General features: G+C 38.8%; 2 pseudogenes; one reads left to right on the top strand and one right to left on the bottom strand.

Moving 5' to 3' along the window:
• The window catches only part of LOC149183742 (benzaldehyde dehydrogenase, mitochondrial-like), a 55,786-nt pseudogene extending 31,740 nt beyond the window's left edge, over positions 1 to 24,046 (top strand).
• A 2,002-nt stretch (positions 24,047 to 26,048) lies between these two features.
• LOC149183741 (rac-like GTP-binding protein RAC2 pseudogene) lies at positions 26,049 to 26,749 on the bottom strand (annotated as a pseudogene).
• Between the last annotated feature and the right edge of the window lie 601 nt (positions 26,750 to 27,350).

Raw genomic sequence — 27,350 nt, 5'->3', positions numbered from 1 at the left:
ATTCTGAAATGATGGAGGATATTGATAGAATTGAGCAAATCTCCCATAAGGATTTTGCATGCTTTGCATCCATGCTTGAAAAGAATTTTGAGGTTGAGGCCAAGGTTGTTGCCAAGGATTCCAATTTGGTTGGGATTGAGAATTCATAGAGTTGTTAAACCCTTGATTCTGTTGCCCTTGCCAAGGTCTCCTTGCAATAAAACAGAGAGATTCAAGTGTACTTGGATCCTCTTGAAAGACTGCTTTGAGGCCAGGTATTGAAGGACAATCCTTAGTCTCATGAGTTTCTGAGCAAATTACACATATTTCTACAACGTGCGTGTCCAAGGGACATTCCATTAAAGCATGTTTCTTTCTACATTTCGGGCAAAAAATGGCCAAAGCCTCAACTTCTGCTTTTTGTTTATTGTGAATCTTAAGGGTATCTAGTTGTTCACTAAGACTCCCTAAGATGTCAATTTTAAATTCATCAAGCATATTGCCGATTTCAGCCCTACTTACTGATCCTGTTGCAGATTTATTTGCTCTAAGGAGAGAAGGATCTCTAGGCCCTTTTTGAGTTTTTGATTTGCCTCTTGAGAGATGGATACAAAGTTCTGCTATATCATTGAGTGAAAGTTGAGAAATATCCCCTTTCCCCATCATGTTTAAGATATCTATCCATTCATCCCTAATGGCTTTTAATAAGAGGGCTTTTAAGGTCTCTTCATCCAAGCTACTCATTTTTGCTCTTTTCAAGTTATATTGAAATCTTTCAAGTAAATCTTCTAAGCTCTCATCTTCTCTTTGTATCATTTTAAAAACCTCGTCCTTGTGATTAGTAGGCATACAATAGTCTAAATACCTATCCAAAAATGTCTGTTTCATTTCATCCCAAGACCTAATGGATTGAGTGAGTAACCCCATGAACCATTTCAAGGCTTGATCCTTCAGTGTTGAAGGGAACAATTTGAGTTTATGAGAGTCATCCAGGTAGTCATAAGTTCGACACACCACTTCAAACTCAAATAAAAATGTTTCAGGGTCCTCAGTCCTTAACCCATGGAAATTTGGGAGGACAGATGGTGATATGTTTTTCATAGTGGCTCGGGAATCCTCATTAACAATGGGAAACCCAAATGAATTATCCCCATCTCTATTTCCTCCTCCAAGGGGACCTCTACCTCCATTATTGTTGTTGTTTCCTCCTCCTCCTCTACCTCTACCTCTACCACCTCCTTCTTCCTCTGCCATGATGGTTCTCATAGGGATTTCAAAATCTTCTGGTTCCTCTACAAAAGGTGAATGAGAAGAGATTTCTCCTTCTTCTTCAGATGATTCCAGTTCCTCAATTACAATTGGTCTTTCTGTAGGAGAAAGAGAAGAGTCTCTTCCTGGTTCAAATTCAATAGAAGGTGTAGGAGAGTCAACTCTTGGCTCTTGAATTCCAGGAATTCTAGGACTAGGAGTGTCGGTTGGAGATAAGGGAGGTGTCTCTTGTCTATCCCTTGAAGCAGATGGACTTGTAAAAATTGAACTTCGAGCTCTAGCTAAAAACCTTCCCCTAGAATCTCTAGCTCTATGCATGTCATTTTTATTATTTTTCTTCAAGTCAAGTTAATAGTTCTTTTTCTGATCTTCCAGTTCACTCTAGGTGCAAGAAGAGAGCATACTCAAGAAACTACCAAATCAATAACTTTCTCTTTTCTGATCCTCCAGATCACCTTGCAGTGCAAGAGGAGAGCATACTTTGATAGGTTATCAACTTTTTTCCTTGAAATTTTTTTACTGTTTTTTTTCTAAGAATATGGCTACTTAATTTCACTTCCCCGGCAACGGCGCCAAAATGTTTAGTCAATTTAGTGTTTCTAAATTGATGTCATTAATTGTCAACCCGGGGCTCGTAAGCTGATGAAGTGAAGGTGTACTATATGTACTTAAGCAACCTCTTAGATCTTTTTGTCGTTTGGGGGTATTGTTTGTGGTCAATTTATCTTCCTAAGATGGAATGGAGTTTTTATAAACAGATGAGTGAGTGTGTGTGTAAGGTGATTTCTAGATGAGTGAGTGTGTGTTACAGGTGATTTCTAACTACTTTGCAAAGAAAAAGCTTGAAAGAAATAAATAACTTGAAATGAACTGAAAGCAAAGAACCACTTTCTAATGGCACTAGACACCATTCATGTTGTTGCAAATAAAAAAGGTAAGAAAACCACTTTAAAAACCAATGATAATGTTTATCTCTTCCTAACTCTCTGCTTCCAACATATGGTACTATGTAAAACACGATTAGGAAGTAGTTAGAGATGAGTTCTAAAAGTGATCAAAAATGAGAAAAATCTACTTTAAAGACTAGTTATAATGTTCAGCTCTTCCTAACTCTCTGCTTCCAACATATGGTACTATGTAAAGCACGATTAGAAAGTAGTTAAATATTAGTCTAAAAAGTACTCAAAGCCAGCTGCAATTTATTAGTATTCTGATCTCTGAAAGATGAACAATTTATGATAAAGAGACCATCAATATGTTAACATACAACTTTGAGAAACTAAACTAAAAATCAGCTATGAAAAATAGAGTAAAGGCAGCAACTTAGAATCTGTCAACTGAAAATACCATCAGATATAAAGCAAATACACAAAGACAAAACAATCCCGGGTTAAAAACCTGCAAAAACAATACTGATCAGTTTAAAATGAATGATGGAAATAAAATGACATGAAATCAAATGGTATACTACTATACATGATAAAAGAAATAAAGATTGCTGAAAGCATGAAAATGAAACCAAACACTATGTACACAGGCTGTCATAGATGGGGGCCCTCCATCCACGCAGCCAACTTAAAAGATCAGCTACAAAAAGGTGAACAGAACGGTTTTCTTTTTATAAAACCAGCATGTCAAAAATACAGTGAAAAGTGTTGTAGGAACAGCCTTCTAAAACAGAGTTTTTATACAAAATCAGCGCAGCAATTTTACAATAATCAAAAGCTAATCTACAAGCGTTGGCACAAGCTTATTTATAAGCACAGAGGCAACTACTCTCTGCGTGTATTAAGCAACTACAGCCTAACCTATTAACTACGCAGCAACACGCAGTCTTAGCTAATTAGCTTGTGCAGCAAACACGTAGGTAACCCTGTGCACTTTTGAGGGAAACGGTCATCATGGGAGACAAATCTATGCTTGGATCCTGTCTTTAGCTGTCCTCGTGGCAGGGAGGAGGTGCCAGGTACAGTTCCGTGTCCCAACTGCTCACGGCTCCCGTGCCACCATTCAGAACTTGACCGTTTGACCGAGGGAATACTTGCGTTGACCAAGGGCATACATGACTGGTTTGGCTCAACCAACAGCATACAATCCATGTGTACATCCAACCCAACATGCCCATGTGGCTCGTTCCTTGAGAGGACACGTGGAGCATATCAAACAACAAAAAGGCTGCGGAATCTCTGAACAGCTGCGGAATTGCTGAACAGCTGCGGAATCGCTGAACAGCTGCGGAAACTCTGTTTATATGTCAAAAATCTAAACCAACAGTAAAACATAAGCAAAGTTAACTAATTATGCTTAAAGACATCAAATGTAATGATCTGGGTAAGTTTATGTGGAAAATAGAGCAAAAGAGAGGGATACGTGAGGAAAAGTTGTAGGTAATGATGGATAATCAAGTGCAAGTTAGAGGCTCTACATAGACACCACAGGAATTCTGTAGCGGAACACAGATCATCACTTAGACATCAAACAGTGTATAGATTGTGAACTTTTCCAGCCATTTGTATTAGATAATCTGTAAATATACAAAACAGTGTCTCAGAGAGCAAATCACCAACCCCAAACACCTTGTATGGGGAGGTATATATACAAAATTTAGATACAAAATATCTAGCTGATGAGTCAATGGCTCATAAATTCTATGCGAACCCCTGAGGAATTACAGCTGAGAGAGTAAATACTGAAATAACTATTTAGTGCATTAGATGTCCATATTTGTCAAAAGGTTTTGACTTTTGTGACCCATTGAGTCGGCTGGAGCCATGCTGTCCAAAATTTGCACGTTTCCTTTCTTTGGCTTGCTGTCCCAGTACTTGGGTGAGTCATTATTCTCACCCGCTCTGCCTGCTGCCTTCATGCTGCATTAACTTTTGTTAACCTGAGGCTGACTAGAAGAGACCGAACTAAGGATAGTGGGGCAAAATTTGCAGCATGGATTGCCACCAAACCTCCTTAGGTAGTTGGTGTCTTCATATTTTATTAAAGTTTCATCTACCTCTGTGTACCTGTAAACATTTGGTGGGACCTCAAACAGGTGATTAATTTCATGCTCAATGTAGAATAGATTTTCTAGCTTGTTATAGAGGCTCTGCCCTGATGGAGGTCCTCCTTCTTCAGAAGTGCTGGTGGATGCTGTGATCTGATTTGCAATGAAATTGGTCATCCTAGTGGCATATTGCTCACGGGTGAGCAGTCTTCCTCCGCCGATCAAAAGGTTGGGCAATCCCTTGTCTTGTAATGCTCCCATTCTAAGCTTGTAGTCATCTACCTCAGCCTAAATTTCCTGACATTTTCTCTCCAAAGATTGCACAAAATTTCTGAGGGTCAGCACTTTCTTAACTGTTAGAACAGCATATGTTCTGCTGCTAATGTTTAGGGCTACCAACTCCTCCTTGGTGTGAGTGTTGAGGAAATGTATCATCCTGCTGGCCTGCTCAGGCATATTCCCTAGTGCTGCTCTGGCCTTCTGGCTTTCAACTTGTGCTTGGCCTATTAACTCCATCTGCTTATGTATTGTTTTGATTGACTTCCACTGTTTGGTAATAGAGTGGTCAATCTGGGTCCACAAAATCTTCTTTATCTCTGCCAGAGTATTCTTTAAATTTAGTTCCTTTTCCAAGGCCTTTATTTTGTCCTTTAGGGCCTTAATCTCTCTGGTCTGCTCTGCTACTGTCATTTTGGATTTGTCATATTTTGTTTCCAGCTCAGCCAATTTTTCTTTGGCTTGTTTGATCTCTATTGCCTGATGCTCTAGCTCTTTGACAGCTTTGGTCAAATCATCCATGTTTATGCTAGCCTCAGGAGCTGTTGTTGTTGCTGCTGCAACATCTGTAGTTGTTGTAGCCGTTGGAGGGGTCACTGCTGCTTTTGTAGTTGCTGCAGTAGTTGGGGCAGTTTGAGGAGGTTGGGAGGTTGATTCTCCCTGTTTGTCTTGCAGTGCTTTCTCTAGCTCCCCTTCCAGATCAATTACTCTTTGGTTCAGCTTCATCATTAGATCCAATTGATCCTCAGCTTCCTTTTCTTTCTGCAATTCTCCTATTTGAGGGTGCTCAGTAGGAAGCAATCTCAATCTCTTCTTCAATGCAGCAATGTCATCATCCTTCTTTTTCATAAGGGCCCTCACACCCTTAGGATCCTTAGGATCATGTCCCAAGTCCACAATAATGTCCTCCAATTTTTTGATTCTGTTGTCTTTAGTTGTGGAGGACATTCTTTCTAAATCAAGCTGAGTGTTGGTGTTCTTCAGAGATTCCTTTAATTCATGGGCCATTGTGGCCTTGTCTACCAATGTGGCATAGACCATTTCCCCTGTTTGCTTATGCAGTTCTATCTGATCCATGGGGTGAATGTCTTTTGCCATGACCTCCAACTTTGTTCTGACATAATCTGCAGCTGAGTGAGGCTGCTGTACTTTGGGTTTAAAATGGCTGAGGATCATCTTTTCCTCTTTGATGTCATATGCTACCATTAGCCTTTCCTGTTTGGCCGGTGTTTCCTTGAGAAATTGGTCATATAACTGCACTTTTAGTAGCTCATTTTGTGCCTTAATTTCTTTGAAGGTGGCCTTGGTGCTAGATGGCTTCTTGCTTTGCTGAGTGGAGGAGGACACCTCCATGCCATGCTTTCTTTCCTGCTCTTGTTGAAAAGAGCTTGTGGCTGTTTGTTGACTATCTTATTTATCTTTCCTTGGGCTTCCAAGGGTATCTTCACTGATTTCTTCTATAACTGGAGAATCAACCTTTTGCCTTTTGGCTTTGGGTTGCTGAGTGGATCCACTAGTAGGTGTGGACTCCTCTCGGTCTCAGTTTTTTCCTCTTTCCTCATGTGCAGGAGTCTGCAAGGCAGGAACTGTTGGTACCTCTGTTTGTTGTGGAGGAGTCTGTTCTTGGTGCTGCCCAATTGAAGAGGCAGGCTGCTCTGTGACCACTTCTTTTTCTGCACCCATTATCCCCTTGCCCTTTTCTGTACTTGTTGTTGATGTAGATGGCCCCTGGGTGGCTGGTGCGGTTGCAGCAGTGGATGTACCTTCTCCGATTTGATGTGGCTGTTTGAATGTTACCTGCTGCACAGAATCCAAGTCAAGAGTTTTTTCTAAATCCTTGACATTTTTCTCCATTATTTCCTCTTGAGTTAATTCCTCAACTAATGTGCCTTGCAACCATTCATCTTGATTGGCATACTGCTCAATTTGTGGATATTTACAGTGATCATAACCTAGCAGCCTGTATTTGACTCTTCTAGCACTGATGAAGCCTTCTGGGTCATAAGGGACCCACCAGAAGCTCCTCTTTAGTTTATATTTATCCCTGAGAATTTGATCAGCATCTTGCCAACCTTCTTTCTTGTTCATGATAAAGGGGCCCAGATGGTCTTTAAATTTGGGGTGGGCTTTCTTTTTGGCACTATGAAAGTGGGTGAGGTCAGAACTAATGAGTTGCCTATAGTATTCCAAGGCAAACAATCTCATCGGTACATATCTTGGGAGCCTGTAAGGACAGAACTCACAACCATAGATTCTGATGACCGTATGGTTTTGATATAGGTACCAATCACCTATTTTATAACTCTTGGACAACTACAAGGTTTTATGAATCTCAAATGACAGTCTGGGAGGAGGGGATCTCATTAAGAGGCAAGAGACTAGGTAAACAAATTGGTCAACAAACTCACAATAGGAATATGGAGAGTCATGAACTTGGTGGAAAACTGATGTCTAGAAGATGACAGACCTCTTTTCACCCCTAGAGTCCAATTTCTTGATGGGGCATTGGAAGACTTCAGACTGATAATACATGAATAGGTGGTAGATATATGATGATTATTTAAATCCTCCCTCCCTATCCACTTTCAATAGCTGGTCATGTATTTTATTGGATATAAACTTGGCAAAGTTATACTTGTAAGCAGGGGGCTGGCTTGGACTATATGCAGCTAATAATACCAACACTGTTTCATCAATGTGCTCACTGGTTTTGAAGCCCAGCACATAAGAGATCATATCAACTAGGAGTTTGCCTACCTAATTGAAATGGACATTTAAGAAAGGAGGTGGCCCTGTAGGCTGGCGGTCTGCCCTCATGAATGTCTTGGTGATCTTTTCAATGTCAGCACTGGAGAGTTTGGCGCCTGCATCCAGCAAATAGTTCATGGAGAAGGGAAACAACAGCCGAGTCTTCTTGAAATTGAGCATTTGGTTGATGGATTCAGGATTAATGTGAAAACGTATGCTCCCAGATGGAGACTTAATAGTTCTCTGAGTTGGATCATAGTTCTCAGCACATAAGCAGATGAGCTCTGGAAAGATATTGACAGATGGGAGGAAATAATAAGGCAGATTGGACACCCATATACCATATGTGTCATTGTTGCTTAGATAGTTGTTTCTCAATTGGCAGAAGGTCTGTAAGTGGTTTCTATCACCAACAAGATCATGGATAAGGTAATCTCTATCAGCAAGAGGCATGGCTTCAAGCTCCTTGTTTGGTGGATTCATAGGAGTAACACTGAGAGCTGATGGTGTAGCCATTGTATAACTTTCAGGTGTTATCTTTAGAATGAAGTTTTTGAGTATAACAGGCTGAAGATGATAGCTTATGAGGATTTGAAGAGGAGTGGTAGAATGAGTGTAGCTGAAGCCAAAGTTGTTATATTGAAAAGAAGAATTTGCAGAGTTTGGTTTGAACTTTGGTTTCCTCTGGTGAACTCTCAGATTTTAGAGACAGTAAGGGCAAATGCAGAAGAGAAAAGGTTTGTAGCTTAGTATACTGAGAGCTTAAATGAAAACATGACAAAAGGGAACAATGCCGAGCAGGTATGAGAGTATGTCAAAAATTCAAGCTCGAAAACGATTCTGTGACAGTGAAATTATGTATGGTGCTCAGCTATCTTAAACAGGGGGTGCTTTAGATTATTTAGGCCAACATTTGCAGGACAGTACCATTAAATTAAGGAGTTTTGTAGGCACTTTAGTGGAAAAACTTGCACAGAACGGGAAGAACACGGGCAAATGGGTTGAATTTGGAAAATACCTGGATTAGCCAATGCCGAGGGTGGTTGAGTTGATTGGAGGACGAAGAATGTCGTCGAATTTGCGGGTGATGGCGTCCGAAGTAGTGAAATTTGAAATCTGGAGGCAATTGGAAGTGACCAGCAGAACAACGCAGCCGCAATTGTATGATGAAAATGACCGAAAATGGTCACTTTCGGCCTTTTTAATGATAAATTTGGTGCATACGTGCTTTTGGCGCTTTCCCGCGATGACTTCAGCATGACGTCATCAGCGGGCCTCAAGTACGGACGGGTGACGTTGATGCTGACTGGGACGACAGCGTGGCGGGACACAGTGGCACAATGTGGGGGGCGCAAAGACAGTGTGGCGGGCGACGTGGGACGATGGCGGGGGCCCGGACGTGACGTCACAGTGATGAGAGCACTGACATAATGGGGGTGGCCAGTTTGCGGACAACGATTTCCGGTTTCCCCGCACCGCCTTTGGGGAGGAGCGGTTTTGGGGGGGAGGCCTCCAAACACCCCGGGCTGCCGACACGTGGCGGGGGTATGGCGGCAAAACCGCCCATCCCCCGGGCGTTAAAGCCCGGCATGTTGGCGGCTCAAATCACCCGCCCACCGTTGGATTAGGCGCGGTGGTAGATCAACAGCTGGCGGGGCCTCCGACGCGGCGTGCAGGTTTTGCAATGGGACCAGCCCATTATTTAAATAATATTTTGCGGCGCATGTCTAAAAATTTAGTGTGGGTGGGTTTTGGGGTTTGATTTAGGGCAGGTCATGACGCCACAAGGTTTAATACGAAATTTTTAAACCTTTTGCCATTGAAAAATTGGATTTCAACTGAGGCGGCAATTTTTTACAAGGGTTTAGGTGGGTGAGGGTTTAGGCGTAGGCTACTAGTCTTAACCAGGGGTTAGGCTAATTTCGAGGTAAGGACGCTGAAGGGTTGACTATAGCCCCAGATGGACTAATGTCTCCCATAACCATGTTACTTAGCTATAATGCTAAGGGGGGGGATATTTAATATGCTTTTTGGGAATTTTGTATAGTTTTTTGTAAGAAATAGGGGTGGGTATGTGACTAAGGAGCTATACAATAGGGTTAGGAGTTAATATGGGTATGTGAGGTGAAGTAGGAAAGTAGAAATGGATGAAGTATGAAGTGAGGGATTTACACAAGAAATGTGGCTTCTTTTTTAAGGATAAGGTCACAACTTGACCTGACTTTCTTCAAGGGAGAAATGCAAGGAGGACTGTTTAGGCAGATCCTAAAGTCCTTAAGGGGATGTTAGTAAGAAACCTTTTTAAAGGGAATGAGGGAAGTTAGAAATGGTTTGATAATTTGCCATATGGACCATTGTTCTTTCCCTTCTCTTATTGATGAGATAAGATATGATTTTCCATATATCCTGTGGTCAGACCATGCTTCTGCAACCTCCAACTGCCTACCCTGCCTAATAGACCTAACATTTTTCCTTCTTTTGGATGGGTGCACTTAGCCTTGCAAACCCTGATAATCTTCTTTTCTTTTTGTTGCCCTCCTATCTAAATCTATCCTTATATCTTCCAAGGGCCCAGATTAAGCAATTGGGCTCCTTCCTTTCTCTATCCAGCTACTCATCTGTCAAGCTTGAACTATCTGAACAGGTATTCATTCTCTAGTCTAGAACATGCAATTTAAAACATGGCATGGCCCAGCTTGAACTGTTGGGCCATCCATCAAGATAGTAGTGGCATTTTGGTTAGCCACTTTCCAGGTCTTTCTTTTGGGTTCATTTCGATTATTTTTTCTGACCAATTCATTTTCTTGCCCTTTGATTATTCTTTTAAGGCATACCCTCTTTACATTTTTTAACTGTCTATTTTTTTTTTTCACAAAATATGGAACCTTTGTAACATCAAAGATGAACATTTTTGGTACTTCCACTGTCAATCATGAAAAATGAAACCCTATTGGTATAGGAGACTAACAGAGCCCTCCCTGCAAACAGTATCAATGACCCACAAGCTCTTTATCACACTTTCCTGAACAAATGGGAAAAAAAGAAAGATCCTCTCCACATTTTATCAGAATATGAAGGCTTGAAAAGAGGTGCCGAGGAAACTGTCCAAGATTACTGTACCAGATTTAATAATGTCTACAATGTTATTCCTCAAAACATCAAACCTCCTCTAGACTTGGCCTTGATCAAATTCCCTGATGCATTTGACTCTGATATGGCATACCAACTTAGGGAAAGAGCTCCTCGAGACCTAGAAGAGATGCAGAGTATAGTTGTCAGTGTTGAGGCCAACCTGATTTCTAAACGAAATCAGGCTAGAACTGAAAGAAGTATGCCTTTCAAAGAAGAACCCTCTGCCTTTGAACAGAAATTGGATGCTATTATTAAAGGAATGGACATACTTGGTGACAGAGTAGAAACAATTAAGAGGAAATCCTCTTGGGATGGACAACCAAAAAATACTAGCAGAAATCCAAACTTCAGGAAGAACCAAAACCCAAATACTGGAAAGGCTGGACCTGACCAAAACATTAGGCCCCAATTCCAGGAAAATTATGCTAAAGCCTCAACTTATGAACAACCACTAGAGGACACTCAAATTAATCTAATGGGCCTCAATAACGAACAAAAAGTTTTCTTGAGCCAAGAGGATCAAGAAGCTAACACTCTTGAACAATTCCAAACTCAGTCAGGTGAATCATTTGATTTTAGGGAGGGATATGGTACAACCATCTATGAAGTCCACAACTAATACAATCTGAGGAGCAGAAGAATAGATGTCCCTGAAACCAATAAACAAAAATATACCAAGCAACCTAAAAAATCTATGATCAATAACCCCTCTGTACAGGCCCTTCCTAGAGCAGATCCCAACCCAAAGGATCCAATAGTTGAAGATATATCAGATAATCAACTACTAAACAGCCAGCCTTCCACTTCCATTCCTTCCAAAGAAAATAAGGGAAAACCTTCAAACATTGATTTGAAAGCAACTTCAACCCATAACAGCACTCCTGAAGAAGAGAAAAACATAGGAAATATAGCATAAAAAGAAAATCTCACAGTCCAAAATACAAAAAATCAAACTGAAAAACCTTTCAATCTTGAGACTGAAATAGGCAAATTAAAGATAGCTATTCCATTATCAGAATTGGCTAAGCGTGAGGCCTAAAGAAGTCAAATTAGCAGATCACTCCAAATTTCTGTGAACAAAGATTCAGTGAATATCCTTTATGATCAGCCTAAATTAATTTTTGGCCCTGAGGTAAACGGAAATCAATGGATGGAGGTGTTCCTCCTTTCTATGTAAGTCTGAACATACATGACAAAATACTTCATAATGCCATGTTTGGTTCTGGTGCTTCTCACAACTTAATGCCTACGTCTATAATGGAGAAGTTGAACCTAGATATAACCAGACAATACAAAGACTTATTCTCTTTTGATTCAAGCCAAGTCAAATGTCTACGACTGATCAAAGATGTATTTGTATCTCTAGTTTAGTACCTTACCAAAACCATTTTAATGGACATAGTGGTGGTTGATATTCCACCCAAATATGGCATGTTATTGTCTAGGTCTTAGGGTGCAAAGCTTCAGGGATCATTACAGTTGGACATGTCTTATGCCACTATCTCACTATTTGGTCAACCAAAGAAATTATACCGAGAAACCTTGATGAAATATGTGGTAAGTAGCCAGAAGAAACCCCAGAATTTTCCCATCTACTCTATGCATTCTGACATGGACTCCTTCATTCTCTATAATGTGGAAATTGATCCCCCAACTGATATCAAAATTTTAACATTTGATCAAGAAAAAAATCTCAAACGAAAAACCCAGTGTTCAAATTCAAGAATTTTCTGAAAACAATGATATGCCAGACACTCAAGAGAAACAAGATCAAACTAAAAAACTATATCTTCCTATCAGGTAGATTTCTGAGACTCCTAATACTAACTACTAACATGAAACCCTTTGGTATTTTGAATTTGATGGTTCAGTAAACAAATTAGGGGTAGGAGCAGGAATTTGGGTGCACAATATGATCATGCTGAAGGACATGCTTACAGGTTAAATTTTAAATGCACCAATAATATGGCTGAATATGAGGCCTTGCTGCTAGGGATAAAATTGGTCAAAACTTTAGGGGAACTCAGGATATCAGTTTTGGGAGACTCTGATTTAGTCATCCAATAGATAAAAGGAAACTTCCTCACAATTGATCCTAGACTGAAAGCTTATAGAGGAATAGTAGTTGACATCCTCAACACATTTCTTGAAACAAAGCTTGCCAAAATCCCAACGAAACATAATCTGCATGCTCACAGCTTTGCAACATTTGCCAGCACCTGTAAATTACTGTTTGAACCTAATCATCAGTTGATAGCTGAGATTAGACACAGACCAGCCATACCTGATAACATAAGGAATTGGCAAGGTTTTGATAATGATGTTCAGATCAACAATTTTCTAACTCTAGAACAAGAGTTTTCAAACGTCAATATAGATCAAGATACTATCAGAGAGTTTGATCAAACAGATAAAATACAAATAGACATCTCAATACAAAATGAAACTCAAATGCTTCATCCGAAGAAATTTGCCAATCAAGAAATGCAAGATCTGAAAGGGATAGATGTTGATGAGATCATTAAAGAAGAATATGAAGTTATTGATCTAAAAGATAATCATTTGCCCAAAGGATTGACTCCCTTGGAAGACTTCCTTGATTCTAATGATATCCCAAAGAAACCCAAGATGCAACCTCTAAAAGGAGATATTGAAGACTGTAACATAGGAACAGAGGAAAATCCGAAAATGATAAAACTGTCCAAAAAATTGCCCCCTGATCAAAAGCTTAAATATGTTGAGTTGCTCAAAGAATTCCAGGATGTTTTTGCATGGAGCTATGAAGATCTCAAATCTTATGATACCTCTGTAATTCAACATAAAATACCCCTCAAGGAAAATCAAAAACCATTCAAACAAAAGCTCAGAAGAATCAACCATGTACTACTCCCCTCAATTGAAAAGGAAATCAAGCATATGTATGAAGCAGGAATAATTGCTCCTATCAGGTTTTTAGAATGGGTGTCTAATTTAGTACCCACTAGGAAGAAAACAGGGGAAATCAGGTTACGTGTTGACCTAAGGAATGTGAACAAAGTTTCTTTGAAAGATAATTACCCCTTGCCCAAAATGGACCACATTTTACAAAAGGTGGTTGGTGCCTCTAGGATTTCACTTTTAGATGGATTCTTAGGTTTTAACCAGATTCTGGTCCACCCTCATGACCATAAAAAGACTGCTTTTACAACACCATGGGGAAATTTCAAATATGTTAAAATGCCATTGGGACTTAAGAATTCAGGGCCAACCTTTCAACGAGTAATGGACATAGCTTTTGCAAAGGAAATTCACGATTTTTTGGTTATTTATTTAGATGACCTTACTACATTTTCCAAATCAAATCAGCGACATCTGGGTCATTTGAGACAAGTGTTTTTAAAATGCAGAAAGTATGGTATCTCATTAAACCCTAAGAAATCGTTGTTTGGTCTTGAAGAAGGCAAACTGTTAGGCCACATCATCTCCAAAGATGGCATCAAAATTGATCCTAATAGAATACAAGCAATTCTAAAAGTACCTCACCCCATAAATGTCAAAGAACTTCAAGTTTTCCTAGAGAAAATCAACTTTTTAAGAAGATTCATACCTAATTTGGCCGAATTAATTAGACTGTTGAACAACATATTAAAAAAGGATTCCAAGGTTAAATGGACAGTAGAAGCCAAGCAAGCATTTGAAGAAATTAAAATGGATTTAACCCAAACACCAATCCTTACAAGTCCAAAGTTTGATAGAGATTTCATGATATTTTCATTTTCCTCAGAGCACACCATTGCTATTGTTTTATTGCAAAAAGATGACAAATGATGTGAAAAACCTATAGCCATTTTCAGTAAAGCACTTAGAGATGCACCACTTAAATACCAAATCATGGAGTAACAGGCTTATGCACTTGCAAAAGCTATTAAAGTTTCAGGTTCTATATTTTGTACTCGCATGTAATAGCTTATGTACCAAATGTTGTTGTCAAAGACATCCTAACCCAGGAGGGAATTGAAGGCAAAAGAGGTAATGGATAGCTAATATTTTGGAGTATGATATTGAAATAAAACCCACAAAACTCATAAAAGGACAAGGATTAGCTAAGCTCATGACTGAAACAAACTTTCAAACCCTTGATATCAATGAACTGGATAATGAACAGGAGATGGTGACTCCACAGATCAATCAAGCCTTTTTAGAATCACCTTGGTATGCTGACATCGTCCATGTATTATTAAACCTACAGGCTCCTCTAGGGTTATCCAGAATAAAGAAGAGATTTTTGAAAATGAAAGCTTCAAAGTTTTGTATTTTATATCATGCCTTATTTTGGAAAAATCATGAAGGTATTCTATTGAATTATTTAATAAAAGATGAAGCTGACAAAGTGCTCAAGGAGTTTCATGCAGGGGATTGTGGAGGACATCTTTACAGGAAATCAGCTGTAGATAAACTCCTAAGGGCTGGGTTTTATTGGCCTACCCTGTTTGCTGATGTGAAGAAATTTGTCACTACATGTCATAAATGTCAAATCTTTGAAGGCAAGAGGAAGCTCTTACCTCTACCCCTTAAATTTCAACAATGGGGTTTGGACTTCATTGGGGAAATTCATCCTCCCTCTTCTGGACAAAATAAATGGATCCTCACTACCATAGATTATTTCACCAAGTGGATAGAAGCCATTCCTACCAGGCAAGCCAATATTACAGTGATCGTAGGATTCTTAGAAATCAACATACTATCTTGATTTTGTTGTCCCGAAAAGATCATAACTGAAAATGCTGCTGCTTTCATATCCAAGAAAATGATACATTTTTGTCACAAATACCATATCACTTTAGGCCATTCCACAGCCTATTACCCTCAAGGTAATGGTCTGGGTGAGTCTTCCAATAAAAGCCTGATTAATATTATTAAGAAACTATTGGAGGAGAACAAAAAGGACTGGCATAAGAAACTTACAAATGCACTATGGGCAGACCGATTAACTACAAAGAGGTCAATTGGGACTAGCCCCTATGAGCTAGTTTATGGCATGGAGGCTATCTTTCCTTCATCTTTAGGAGTCCCGGTAATGAAGCTACTGCAAGAGATTTCGGTAGAACCCAATGATATTCAAAGAAGAATAAATCAGACCATCCATTTACAGCAGACCAGAGAAGAAGTATTCCAAAGATCTCAAGTGTTACAAGAAAAACTTAAGAAAATATTTGATAAGAGGACCAAGGCAGAAGATTTCTACCTTGGGGATAAAGTTTTAAAGTGGGATTCTAGAAGAGAAGATAAAGGAAAACATGGGAAGTTTGACTTCCTATGGAAAGGTCCTTTTATTATTCAAGCCTTGCAAGGGAACAATACTTACTTTTTGAAGAACTTGGATGGTACAGAAACAGGAGAAGGATCGGTTAATGGTCAAATGCTGAAACACTACTTTGATCCAACTATTTGAAGCATTCGTATCTCAACATGTACATGCTATATCTTTAGTAATATTTCAGTTTGAATTGAACAGCAAATTGTTGAAGTTAAAGCCCAAAGAGAAGGCCCTAAGCTTCACAACTTTAACTATTGTACATATAATAAAGCAACCAGCAGAAAGAGATCTTAGAGCACAATCAAAAGTTGGAGAGGGCCATCTGACCTATTGTTCTTGACTTTCCACCAGGGAAAGCCATCCCCAAGTGGAGCCACTGTTATGCTCCTATACCAATAGGTGTCATATTTCATGATTGGCATTGATGAGTTCGTAATATGTTCACACCTTGTTCTGGTTGAAAAGGTTTTCCATATTGTCAAAAAATCAAGAAATTTAAAAAATGTAAAGAGGGTATGCCCTAAAAGAAAAATCAAAGGGCAAAAAGAATGAAAATGGTCAAAAAAAATGAAAGAAATGGACCAGGACAGTGAGCAAGTCAAATCTTCCACTACTATTATATTTTTGCAATAACCTGATGGTGTGCAGCTTGTTAACTTATACCTCCATTGATGAATGGCCAAACAACTTAATCTTGGCCAGTTCATGTTTCAATTTCTTGTTTTAGAGATAGAGAATCAAACCTGTCCAAAACTGTTCAATCTTGGCAGGAAAGGAGATAGGTAGAGAAACAAAGGAGCTCAACTGTTAAATCTGAGCCCTTAGATTCTATAAGGGTAGATTTAGATAGGATTGCAATGAAAGGAAATGAAGATGATGAGGGTTTGCTAGTCTAAATGCACCCAAAAAAAAAATGTTAGGCAAAGTAGGTTGGGTAAGTAGATTGCTGTTGCAGAATATGACTTGTGATGTATTATGTAAATATGTTAAACTTCTAGTCCTATTAGAAGTACTATGGCAAATATCTCTCTTGGGGTAGCTCAAGTGAGGCATGACTAACTCCCCTTCACACCCCTCCCCTAAGTCACTTACTAATCTCCCTTAAAGGTATTGAGATCTACTTGATATCCTTAAAATCATTCATCCCATTTTTCATCAGATGCCTAAATAAACTCCATTTACTTAGGAAAACTAGCCACATTTCTTGTGTAAAATTCCTTTCTTTTTCCCTTTTCACTAAGTTTTATGACATTATTCTTAGTGAGAATTCATTTCAAAAGTCTCATATTAACAATAATTTTTATTAATATAACTCCCTTGTAAATGTTACCCCTTTCCTGTATTATCTATATAACAAAGACTCCCAAATTTTAATATTCCCGCCCTAGTTTATTATAACCATAAAACTCCTAAATCACTGTTTAAATATGGGTTAATAGGTTTATTTGAAACCTATTAAGAATCACAACCCACTCCGTGCAACATCAGAATAATTAACCACCCAGGTTAATTATAACCAAACCCCGCCAACCTATCAAAATCCGCCCCGATACCATTAGAAAGTGCACTTTATCATGTCAGGCCTACAGTGCTAAGCCCCCACCATCTCCGTGCAGTGCCCCCTGTCTGATCAGCCGCTCCACATCCAACCGCTGATATCCATATTGCGCCTCCCTTCCGTTCGACAGTTAAGTCCCGGGGAAACGGTGGTTTTGGCTCCCATACCTTGCCACGCATTGCCCTCCCACAGTGATCACTACCTCCCCGCCCGAAACCACTCAACCCCAAAACTGGTGTGGGGGAAACCACTTAGCGCCCCCCTCTACGCGACAAAAATTTCTATCACGGTGACGTCATCCGACCATAAAATCCAAATTTACCTACCAAAGCTAAATTTCTCTAAAAACCATGATAGAATGTCATTTTCATTCATTTTCTCTACGAACTGTTTTCATGCAAATTACGCCTGGGTGATTGCACAAGCGTGCAGTCCGCCACCCTGCCAGAGAAATCACAGCAACGCGCTCTACCTTCAGTGATTCTAACTTTCAATTACATTGTTCGTCTCAAAAACAGGTATTTACCCAGTTTTCCTCCCAAACCTACAATTCCGTTTTTCCTCTGTGAATTTTCCCAAAAAAGGCAATTTCAAGTAAAATCAGTCCGTAGCTCTCAGAAAAAGATACCCAACACTGCTATTTTGTCCATTTTTCCATAGAAACTCGGCCTCTAGTTTGAATACACAAGAACCAAACATGGAAGCTCCTGTAGCCCTGAACGTCGCGCCCATAAATGCACCTCATAAAGACTTGGATTATTTACCCCTAGCTGACAAAAATTTTCAAATTAAGGATTTATCTACTCAAAAAAACCATCTGAAAACCTTTTCCCAAGTAAGGGATAGCTTTTTAAATAACTTTGATATTTTTGGACTTTTGGAGTCAAACCTACCCATGTATTTCCTCCCCTCAATCCATGTTTTCCCATATATCATTCATCAATGTTGTGCCAACTATGATCCTATTCAGAGAGCAGTTATGTCCCCATTCAAAACTGTTCTGTTTACCATAACTGCTGAATCTATCAATGAGATGTTACAATTCCACCCCACTGAACCCCTTACTCGTCTTTCCATGGGATTCTTACTTGAACAAGCTTCTCAGTTACCCCAATCAGAGATAACTCATGTTGCTCAAACCTTCATGTTGTCAAGTCATCAGCCTACAGGCCCCCCTCACTATCTACAAGTTTTCTTCACTGAAACTGGAAGACTTATTATTGACATGATCACCATGATGATGGGATTTAATACCAGTGAGTTTGCTGACGATATCACCCTATTTCTGCTATCAATTTTTACTCCAATACAACCCCCTACTGTCAAATATGACTATGCCACTTTCATTTCCAACAAGATCCATGACCAGTTCATAAATTTAGATAGAGAAGGAGTCTTCAAGTACACATCCTTTATATACCATCTTCAGTTATATTATCAGCTAGACAGCTTCGCTTTCCCCATTAGAAAATTAGACTCGAAAGGAAATTGAAGGTCTGTGATCTTTTTGACTTCAGTTTTCCATTATTCCTCTACTACCCTTTACTCTTACAATGAATTCATTGACTTATTTTTTCATCCAGCCTCTACTCTGTTGATAGGATCTCCTCCTCCTAGGCTCTATGTTGACATAAAGAAGATTTTACAGTTTTCAAAACAATACAGGATAGGCGATTGGTACCTCTACCAAAATCATACTGAAATCAGAATCTATCGATGTGAACTGTGTCCCTACAAGTTGCCTAGATATGTGCCCATGAGATTGTTGGCATTAGAATATTTCAGGCAGATCATCAGTGCAGACCTAACCCACTTTTGCAATGTAAAGAAAAAGGCTCGGTTGAGAATAAAAAACCAGTTAGGTCCTTTTATCATCCACAAGAGGGAGGCATGGGAAGATGCCGATAAGATACTAGGGGAAGACCTTAAATCGAAGAAAAGTTTCTAGTGGGTAACTTATGACCCAAATAGTTTCATAAGTGACAAAAGGGTAAGAAACAGACTATCAATTTATATGCATAATAGAATCCCTTAGATTGAACAGTTCGCTAATAAAGATGAGTGGGTAGAGGGTACATTAACAGAAGAAATTAGTGAGCAAGAAAAAATCGAAAAAGCTATGAAAGACCTTGAAAAAACCCTTGACCTGGAATCTTTTGGACAGGTATCTTTCAACCTCCCTCAACAAATGGCAGTTGGTACATCCTCTACTGGAACTTCTCAATAGCTTGTACGAGAAACCAACACACCTATTACAGGGTCTGCCAAAGGCAAGGTGGTGGCATACACAGAGCAGCCCAAAATGACAGGTCAGTAGGAACAGGCTCCTCCATTCCAAACCAAAGCAGTAGAGAATCTTGCATTACAGGCCCCTCTAAATCAGGAAAAAGGCAAGAAAAAAGATAGGGAATATGCCACACCTATCAATGGGCCTGCAGAACAACCAGGGGAAAAAAGGCATAGGCTCAATCCTCTGTCAAAAGAGGAAATCATTGAAGAAACAACCGAGGGTGCAAGAGGTGAGAGGGTAGTGAGTCAGCATACTTCCCCGGTGATAGATACATCAACTAGCTCACACAGGCAAGAGCTTGAGAGGCAGCACAATGTGGAAGTGTCATCCACTAGGCTACAAAGAAAGCAGGTCTCCAATATCAAAAGAACATTCTAGGAGATAAAGGCAAGGAATGACCCATTTAGGATTCAAATTTACAACCAATATCTTAAGATGGCCCCCACAAACCAACAAAGGTTGATGTCTGCCTATGACATTAAGGAGGGAAAAATTATCATGAGTTATTTTAAGCCCAAAGTGCAGCGACCACAATCGGCAGCTGATTACATCAGGACAAATTTGGAGGTCGTAGCCAAAGACATTCATCCCATCGATCAGATTGAGCTGCATAAATAGACTGGAGAGATGGTGTACTCCACACTAGTTGATAAAGCTATGTTAGCTCATAAATTATAGAATTCCTAGGACAGTACCTCTGCTCAACTAGATTTGGAGAAAGCCTCTTATATAGCCAAGGACAACAGGATTAAATCTTTGGAGGAGATTACCATTGAGCTGGGACATGATCCCAAGGATGCTAAGGGCATAAAGGCATTAATGAAGAAGAAAGAGGAAGATATTGCAGCCTTGAGGAAGCAGCTCAAACTGCCTACCACCATGCATCCACAGACAACAAAAATTGTACAATAGAAGTCAGAAGAAGACATGATGGACCTGCTCATGAGACTGAATGAGAGATTGAGTGAGACAAAGCAAGCATTAGAGAAAGCTTTAAAAGAGAAGTAGGGACAGTCGCCCTCCCAGCTACCTGAAGTCACTACTGCCCCCTCCACACTTATAAAAACATTTTCTCCAACTGTTCCAGCATCCACAATAGAGATAATCACCAGTACAATCACAAAAGCAACAGCACCAGGCATGAGTACTAGCATGAGTACTGAAGACTTGATAAAATCCATGGAAGATTTAAAGCTACAGGTGTCAGAATTGAAACAAGTTAAGGAACAATTGGCAAAGGTATAAAAAAGCTATGAAAAGTCCAATATGACTGTGGTAGAGAAAACGAGGGATGTTAAAGCATTGGAGAACAAACTGAGAGCATTGGAAAAGGATCTCTCTCTAGATAAACCACTAGCAGAAATCAAAGGAATTTTGTGGGCCAACATCAATCAATCCCTTAGTAATATATGGAAATCTATCCATGTGATTCATGAGCAGATTGCCTTAATAGGAGCAGCCCAAGTGGAGATTCAAAAGACAAGAGCTTTATTGCGACAGATGCCTGAACAAGCCAACAGGCTACTACACTTTTTGAACACCAGTGAAGAACTAGCAGCTCTGGAAATCACAGATAGGACAGCCACCATACTGGAAATTAAGAGAGTTCTGACCAAGAGAACTCTGATGCAAAATTTGGAAAGGAGGTGCCAAGACATGCAGGTGGAAATAGATTCTTTCACAGAAAGGTTCAAAGCCTTGCAGGAAAAGGGTCTGCCTAGTCTATTAACAAATAATTACAGGCTAATGCAACATGCAGAATATACTCATAAATTGAATAAATATGCTACTGAACGAATTACTGCATCAGCAAGTGCTTCAAGAGTAAAGGCACTTCCATCTGGCCAAAGCCTCTATGACAACTTAGAAAAATTGTTTTATATTAAGCATGAAGTGAAACATTTATTCACCATCTGACCTAATTTCTTTAGGTACACAGAGACTGACGAAACTTTGAGAAAGCTTCAGAGACATAAGCTACCAGAAGAGTAGTGGTGGCAAAGTATGTTGGAAATTCTATAAACTTATTTTGGTATCTTTCATATCTTTTGTTAAATGAAAGTTTTGCACCATTTACCATAAGATGGTAAACAAGAACAAATAAGGGTTGTAGGAGTTAAAACACATTACATATGAATTGAACACACCCAAGAAAGGAGCAGCCAGTGCAGGATATTAGTGGAAGACAGGTGTAAACTGACTCTCGGAGCCCACCTCTAGCACACCTGACAGGACAGAGTAGCCAGCACAACATCAATTAATATTTTCTCTATTCTCGAGACCATCTATCTCTATCTTTTGTAAAGAGTGATGAATCATCACTACATATTATTTCCATGAGATATTTTTGTAAAGATATTTTTTATGATATTTTGTATAAATGCTCCCCCAATCGAAGTATTTGGGGTTGGTGAGCATTTCTCAGACACTGCTGTAATGTCATGTTTTTTTTTAGTACAAAAGCTTTTGGAATCAACTGTTGTTGGCCAACTGTATGAAGAATTGAAACATAGGATTTGTCACAGGATTCTTGAATCTACCAGTGGAACAATAAGGCTCTCATATCTCGTGTTTATAGTTTAGTTAGTCTCTTATATTATCCATGTTTCACTATCTGAATGATAAAGATAAATATTAGTCCAGAATTTGCTTGACTACACTCTGCATTTCATTCATTATCATTCTCTGTGTTTTCTTTAGAATTAGAATAAACAGTGTAACTCTTAATTGCTCATGTTTCCTAATTCTTTTATGTTGGTTATTTGTTAAAGAATTCTTAACTTCTCTTTAGCTATAATCCCTACTTTCCCTCTTCAAATATGCTGGAGGATTCTTAATTGCCCTTCAGTTAATTTGAACCCATTCCAACTGATTTAAAATCTTTGATTGTTCCCTATTTGAAGTACCTTGCCCTGTGAATCCCCCTTTGTTGATAAACTGAATCCAGAAATCCATACTCATTGACTCCATTAGCCCAATAGACTAGAATACTCAGACTTACACCTTTTTTCTATTGAATCTCATCATCCAAAACCAAACAAAACCCCTGAACTTCATAACTAGCCTAATACCTTTCAAAACATAGTTAAATCATAAAGAGAGAGCCCTCTCTGGATACAGATTGGCTAGATTCTGTATCTAAAAGATTGGTTTGTGGTTACCTCGGCTGTATTCCCTTTCTTACAAGAAATTGGGAACAACCTGAGTGATAACACCTGCCACACAAATTTCTTGGTTTATTTATAAGTTGGTTGTTGCAGGACCGAAAGATTAACTATAAAATTGAGACCTTGACTAGTCCTTTTTCCTTGAATTTTCATTGCACTTGCACCATGCTAATTGCCATCATAACAATTTTGTCATTCTTTACTATGTTCTCCAGTTGGTAATAGACAAAGCTTGATTTGTGATGTTCTCCTTCCATAAATGATAAAAGCATGACTACTTTACTATTAACATGTTGCAAAGTATTGAGCTATTGAAAGGATGTTTTGCTTGTAGAGAGTATTATTTTTTAAATCTGAACTGTCATCACGTTCTAGGTGGCATTGTTTTCATATTGTTGATAATTTCTTTTGGAAAGTTGCAGATTGACCAGGATCAGTTTAACAAGGTTATGAGTTATATCAAGGCTGGGAGGGAGAGTGGTGCAAAACTTGTAACGGGGGCCGACAAAATTGGTACCAAGGGCTTCTATATTATGCCTACCATTTTCTTAGAGGCTAAGGTATGGGAAAAACATTTTGGGTATAATTGCAATTCCGCAAATATTTCCCTAGTTAGTTATGAAAATGCTTACATTTTACTGGTTTGGTTCTTATTTTCCACTCTAAACTAGATTTTAACTCTCAAAGATGATTGAAATCCACATATATTCGAGATGACATTATTATGGGTTTGTTTGCTACTGCCTTTAACTGGTGGAACTAGACACAAGTAATATGTGTGAGCGTATTGTCAATTCGAGCACAAATTTTCCTTTACTGCTTAACATGAATGGGGTTGTAGTACTTATCTTACCTTTGTTTATGTGGAAAAAATAGGATGACATGGCCATAGCTACTGACGAAATATTTGGTCCAGTACAGTCAATTATAAAATTCAAGTAAGTATAGATGATGACTGAATTGATTCTGAAGATATTGATTTCATAATGTCTGTCTGAATTTTGATTTAAGAATTGTATTTTTGGTGGATACTATTTGTTGCTATCTTGTATAGAACTCTAGATGAAGTAATAAAGCGGTTGAATGCTACTCATTATGGGTTGGCAGTAGGAGTGTTTACAAAGAATATAGAGACCGTGAACACTCTTACTCGGGCATTACGTGTCGGAACAGTTTGGGTTAATTGCTTTGACATTTTTGATGTTGGTATACCTTTTGGTGGCATAAAATGAGTGGCACTGGAAGAGAGAAGGGTATCTACAGTCTCAATAACTACTTACAGATTAAAGCCATTGTCTCTCCTTTGAAGAATCCAGCATGGTTGTAGGTTGTTAGTTCCTACAAATGTTTCTATTGTGTGGGGGAACATATTCAGTTCCTGATGGTCTTTTCAAGTAAGTATAATTTGAATTTAGCTTTTTCTGTCAATAATAATGTATATGACCTCCAGATAGGTGTGATGCTCTTGTTTTTCGGTGAACCTATACAGTCATGTCTATGTAAGATTTAGTAGTTTTAGAATTTGGAACTCAATTATCATGGCCATATCAAATGTGAAATGAAGGGTGTCATGGTTTCTGCCATGTTTTATGGTTCTTGTTTTTCTATGAAGGTGCATAGCCATGTCTATGCAAGACTCTAGACTCAGAATTTGGAACTCAATTATCATGTTTATATCAAAAAAAAATTGATGTTAGTTTGGAGAAACACAACAAAAATAAAACTTTTCTGGCAACATACAAACATCACAGGAAATGGAGCAACAACAACATTACTCAATCATATTCTATACTCAATCACAGACAACAGAAGAGATAAATTAACAGCAGAAAAGAAAACAAATAAATGGAGAATAGAAATCACTTCACATTACACAATAGGCCTGTGCCTTGGCTTGCCTTGCCAAAGCTGAGAAAATACAAATTTATAGAGGCTGATGTTCAGGTTGAGAAAATACAATTTTATAGAGGCTGAAGGACGATCTAGAATCATGCATGTGATTCAGATGAAGATCTAGAAACAAATGGCAGTGTGGTAGGTCTGGAGCGAGTGTGGCAGTGATGGTTGGGACGACAGAGTGTTGGGGAGTTGGTGCCGACATTAGCACAATGTGAGTCAGTTTGGCTTCACACTTAACAGTAGTGTCTGTTCACTTTTAAATAGGTGAGAGTGAAAAATAGATTGAAGAGATCACAGGCGGAGTGAAAACTAGAATGAAGAGATTTACGAATGAGGGTTTTACCAGTACCAAACCCAGTACCAAACCCCATCCAATCTTCAATCCATTGTTGGTTCCAAGGTATGTTTCATATTTAACTTCATTGCATTTCACTCATTTTCATTTCCCCCATTTTCAGTCTTCAATGTAGAGAGAAGTACACGCATCTTAGGTCTCTGGTTCAACATCCATTGTTTTTTTGCATCCACACTTGTATGTTTAGGCTTTAATCTTTATGCTGCCATTTGTCACCATTTGTAGGCATGGCATTGGAATTTGATGAGTATGAGAGGCCATTTATCATATTGAAGGAGTAAGTGCAGAAAATCTGAATGAGAGACTTAGATGCTCAGAAGGCCAACATTGCAGCTGTCAGGGTCATCGCGAGAATCCTCTGCACCTCACTCGGCCCCATGCTCTAGAGCCCCAATGGTGATGTCACCCTTAGTAATCTCTTGTAGTTGTTCCATTTAATATTTGTCTATTTTTGGATTGGTGAAACCCATTAAGTTATGAAAATAAGTAGACTGTACTTTAAAAACCTATGAATTATAAGTAGAAATTACATTAAAAAAAAATGTAGATATTTTGCAAGGAATCGAATAACCAAATACTCTATGATATTTTATAAACTAAATTAATCTTGCACATTGAGACAATATAACCAAACTCAGTAATAAAAAATTACATGGCTTTCTGATAGGGAAAAGCACAAAGCACCTCCATGCCTTGAAATTGATTATTATCAGTATGACTTCAACTGGAATTGAGAACTCACATGGTAAAAAAACATATTTGACCATTCTCTTCATAGTATCGTATGCATGTACACCCAACTTTCATTTACATTTCAAAATAGTCCTCCATAACCACAACAAGCAATGATATAAAATGAAACAAATCACGACTTTTCATTTACATTTCAAAATAGTCCTCCATAACCACACAAGAAATGATATAAATTGAAAAAAGGACCTTTTGCTAGAGCATCTGGCTTTACAATAAATTCAACATACTAAACATATAGTAGCAAATCATAAATACTTTGGAAGTATTATGCCAGCCTTTGATTAAGTAATGCACTATAAAGTTCTGCAGATGCCAAAGATAAATAAAGCCCTTAAAGAATAAATCATGCTCTTTGCTTGTTTCTACATTTATTTTGCTTTGATGGTTGAAGAACCACTTTGGTTACAACATCAAAAACAACCTTAACATTCTGTTGTGTTTTAGAATTGCATTCTATGTATGCTACAACCCCAGTTTTCCTCTTCAAATCTTCACCTTGCATTGTTGATATCGGGGTTGCTCCAACATGATCAACAAAAAACTGTTTGTCTTTTTGTAAATCTAATTTTGTCCCCGCCAAAATGATAGACACAAATGGTGCATAGTGTCTCAATTCTAGAATCCACCTTTTGGAAATGTTTTTATAACTGGCCTTGTTGATTAAGGAGAAAGCCAGGAGGAAGACATCTACACCTCTATAACTCAGGGACCTGATCCTGTTGTAATCCTCTTGTCCCGTCGTGTCCCAGAGGCCAATATTCATTGTACTTCCATCCACCACTACATTTGCACTGAAGTTATCAAACATTGTTGGTACATAGTTCGTTCAAAATGTGTTGCTTGTGTAGGAAATAAGCATGCAAGTTTTTCCCACAACACCATCCCCCACAGTCACACACTTAATAAATCTGGCAGTACTCATGGTTGCTCTGACTCTTCAGAAAAACTAACTATATTTGCTGGAACATTTCCTATCCAGTGGCTGAATTCACAAAGGCTGCTTAGCTCAGCTAACAACACATAACAGACAGTCAAAAGTTTTAAAGCACCCAGAGCGATTACAAACTAGAAAGAAAATTGTTTCTCAAATTAATATTTAAAAGGCTATCCCAGAGAGATTAACATCCATTAGAAAATGGAGCACATTTTGAAAAGAAACAAACAAACATCTCAATCTAGAACATCACAGTTGGGATCTGTACTCACAAAAATCAAATACTGATCTTCTCACTCTTCTCACACACTGTGAGTTCCACTGACTTCTTACAGAAAAAAAAAATCAATTTTGATAGTTAAAGGCTATTATAAGATATTGTCATAGTCCATGATGCTATTTTCAAGTTCTTCTGTGGGAGGTTGTCTAATGGATGAGGAACAAATTTTTATCATTACAAAAAGTCTTATGTTAACCACCTCCGAGCAACCTTCAAGAGGAGCAATCCAATGTCCCAAGGGGGGATGGGGACTACTTCTCTTGCGGGGCCTGGATCTAGGAAAGTCAAGACATAAACTATGCACGCATCGGTAGGAGGGATAATCTTGCGCTTAGGTTTAATTGAGGTTAGGAGTATAAAGTGTCAGGGGAAGAGCAAACATGAATGAGAATAAGATGTTTCTAAAAGGAGGTAAGGGA

This window comes from Pinus tabuliformis, chromosome 3_2, assembly GCF_031772625.1.
Source record: "Pinus tabuliformis cultivar Carrire ecotype Pingquan chromosome 3_2, CPIR1, whole genome shotgun sequence".
Taxonomy (NCBI): domain Eukaryota; kingdom Viridiplantae; phylum Streptophyta; class Pinopsida; order Pinales; family Pinaceae; genus Pinus; species Pinus tabuliformis.
The sequence above is the reverse complement of the archived record's forward strand: the minus strand, read 5'-3'. Positions and strand labels throughout refer to the sequence as shown.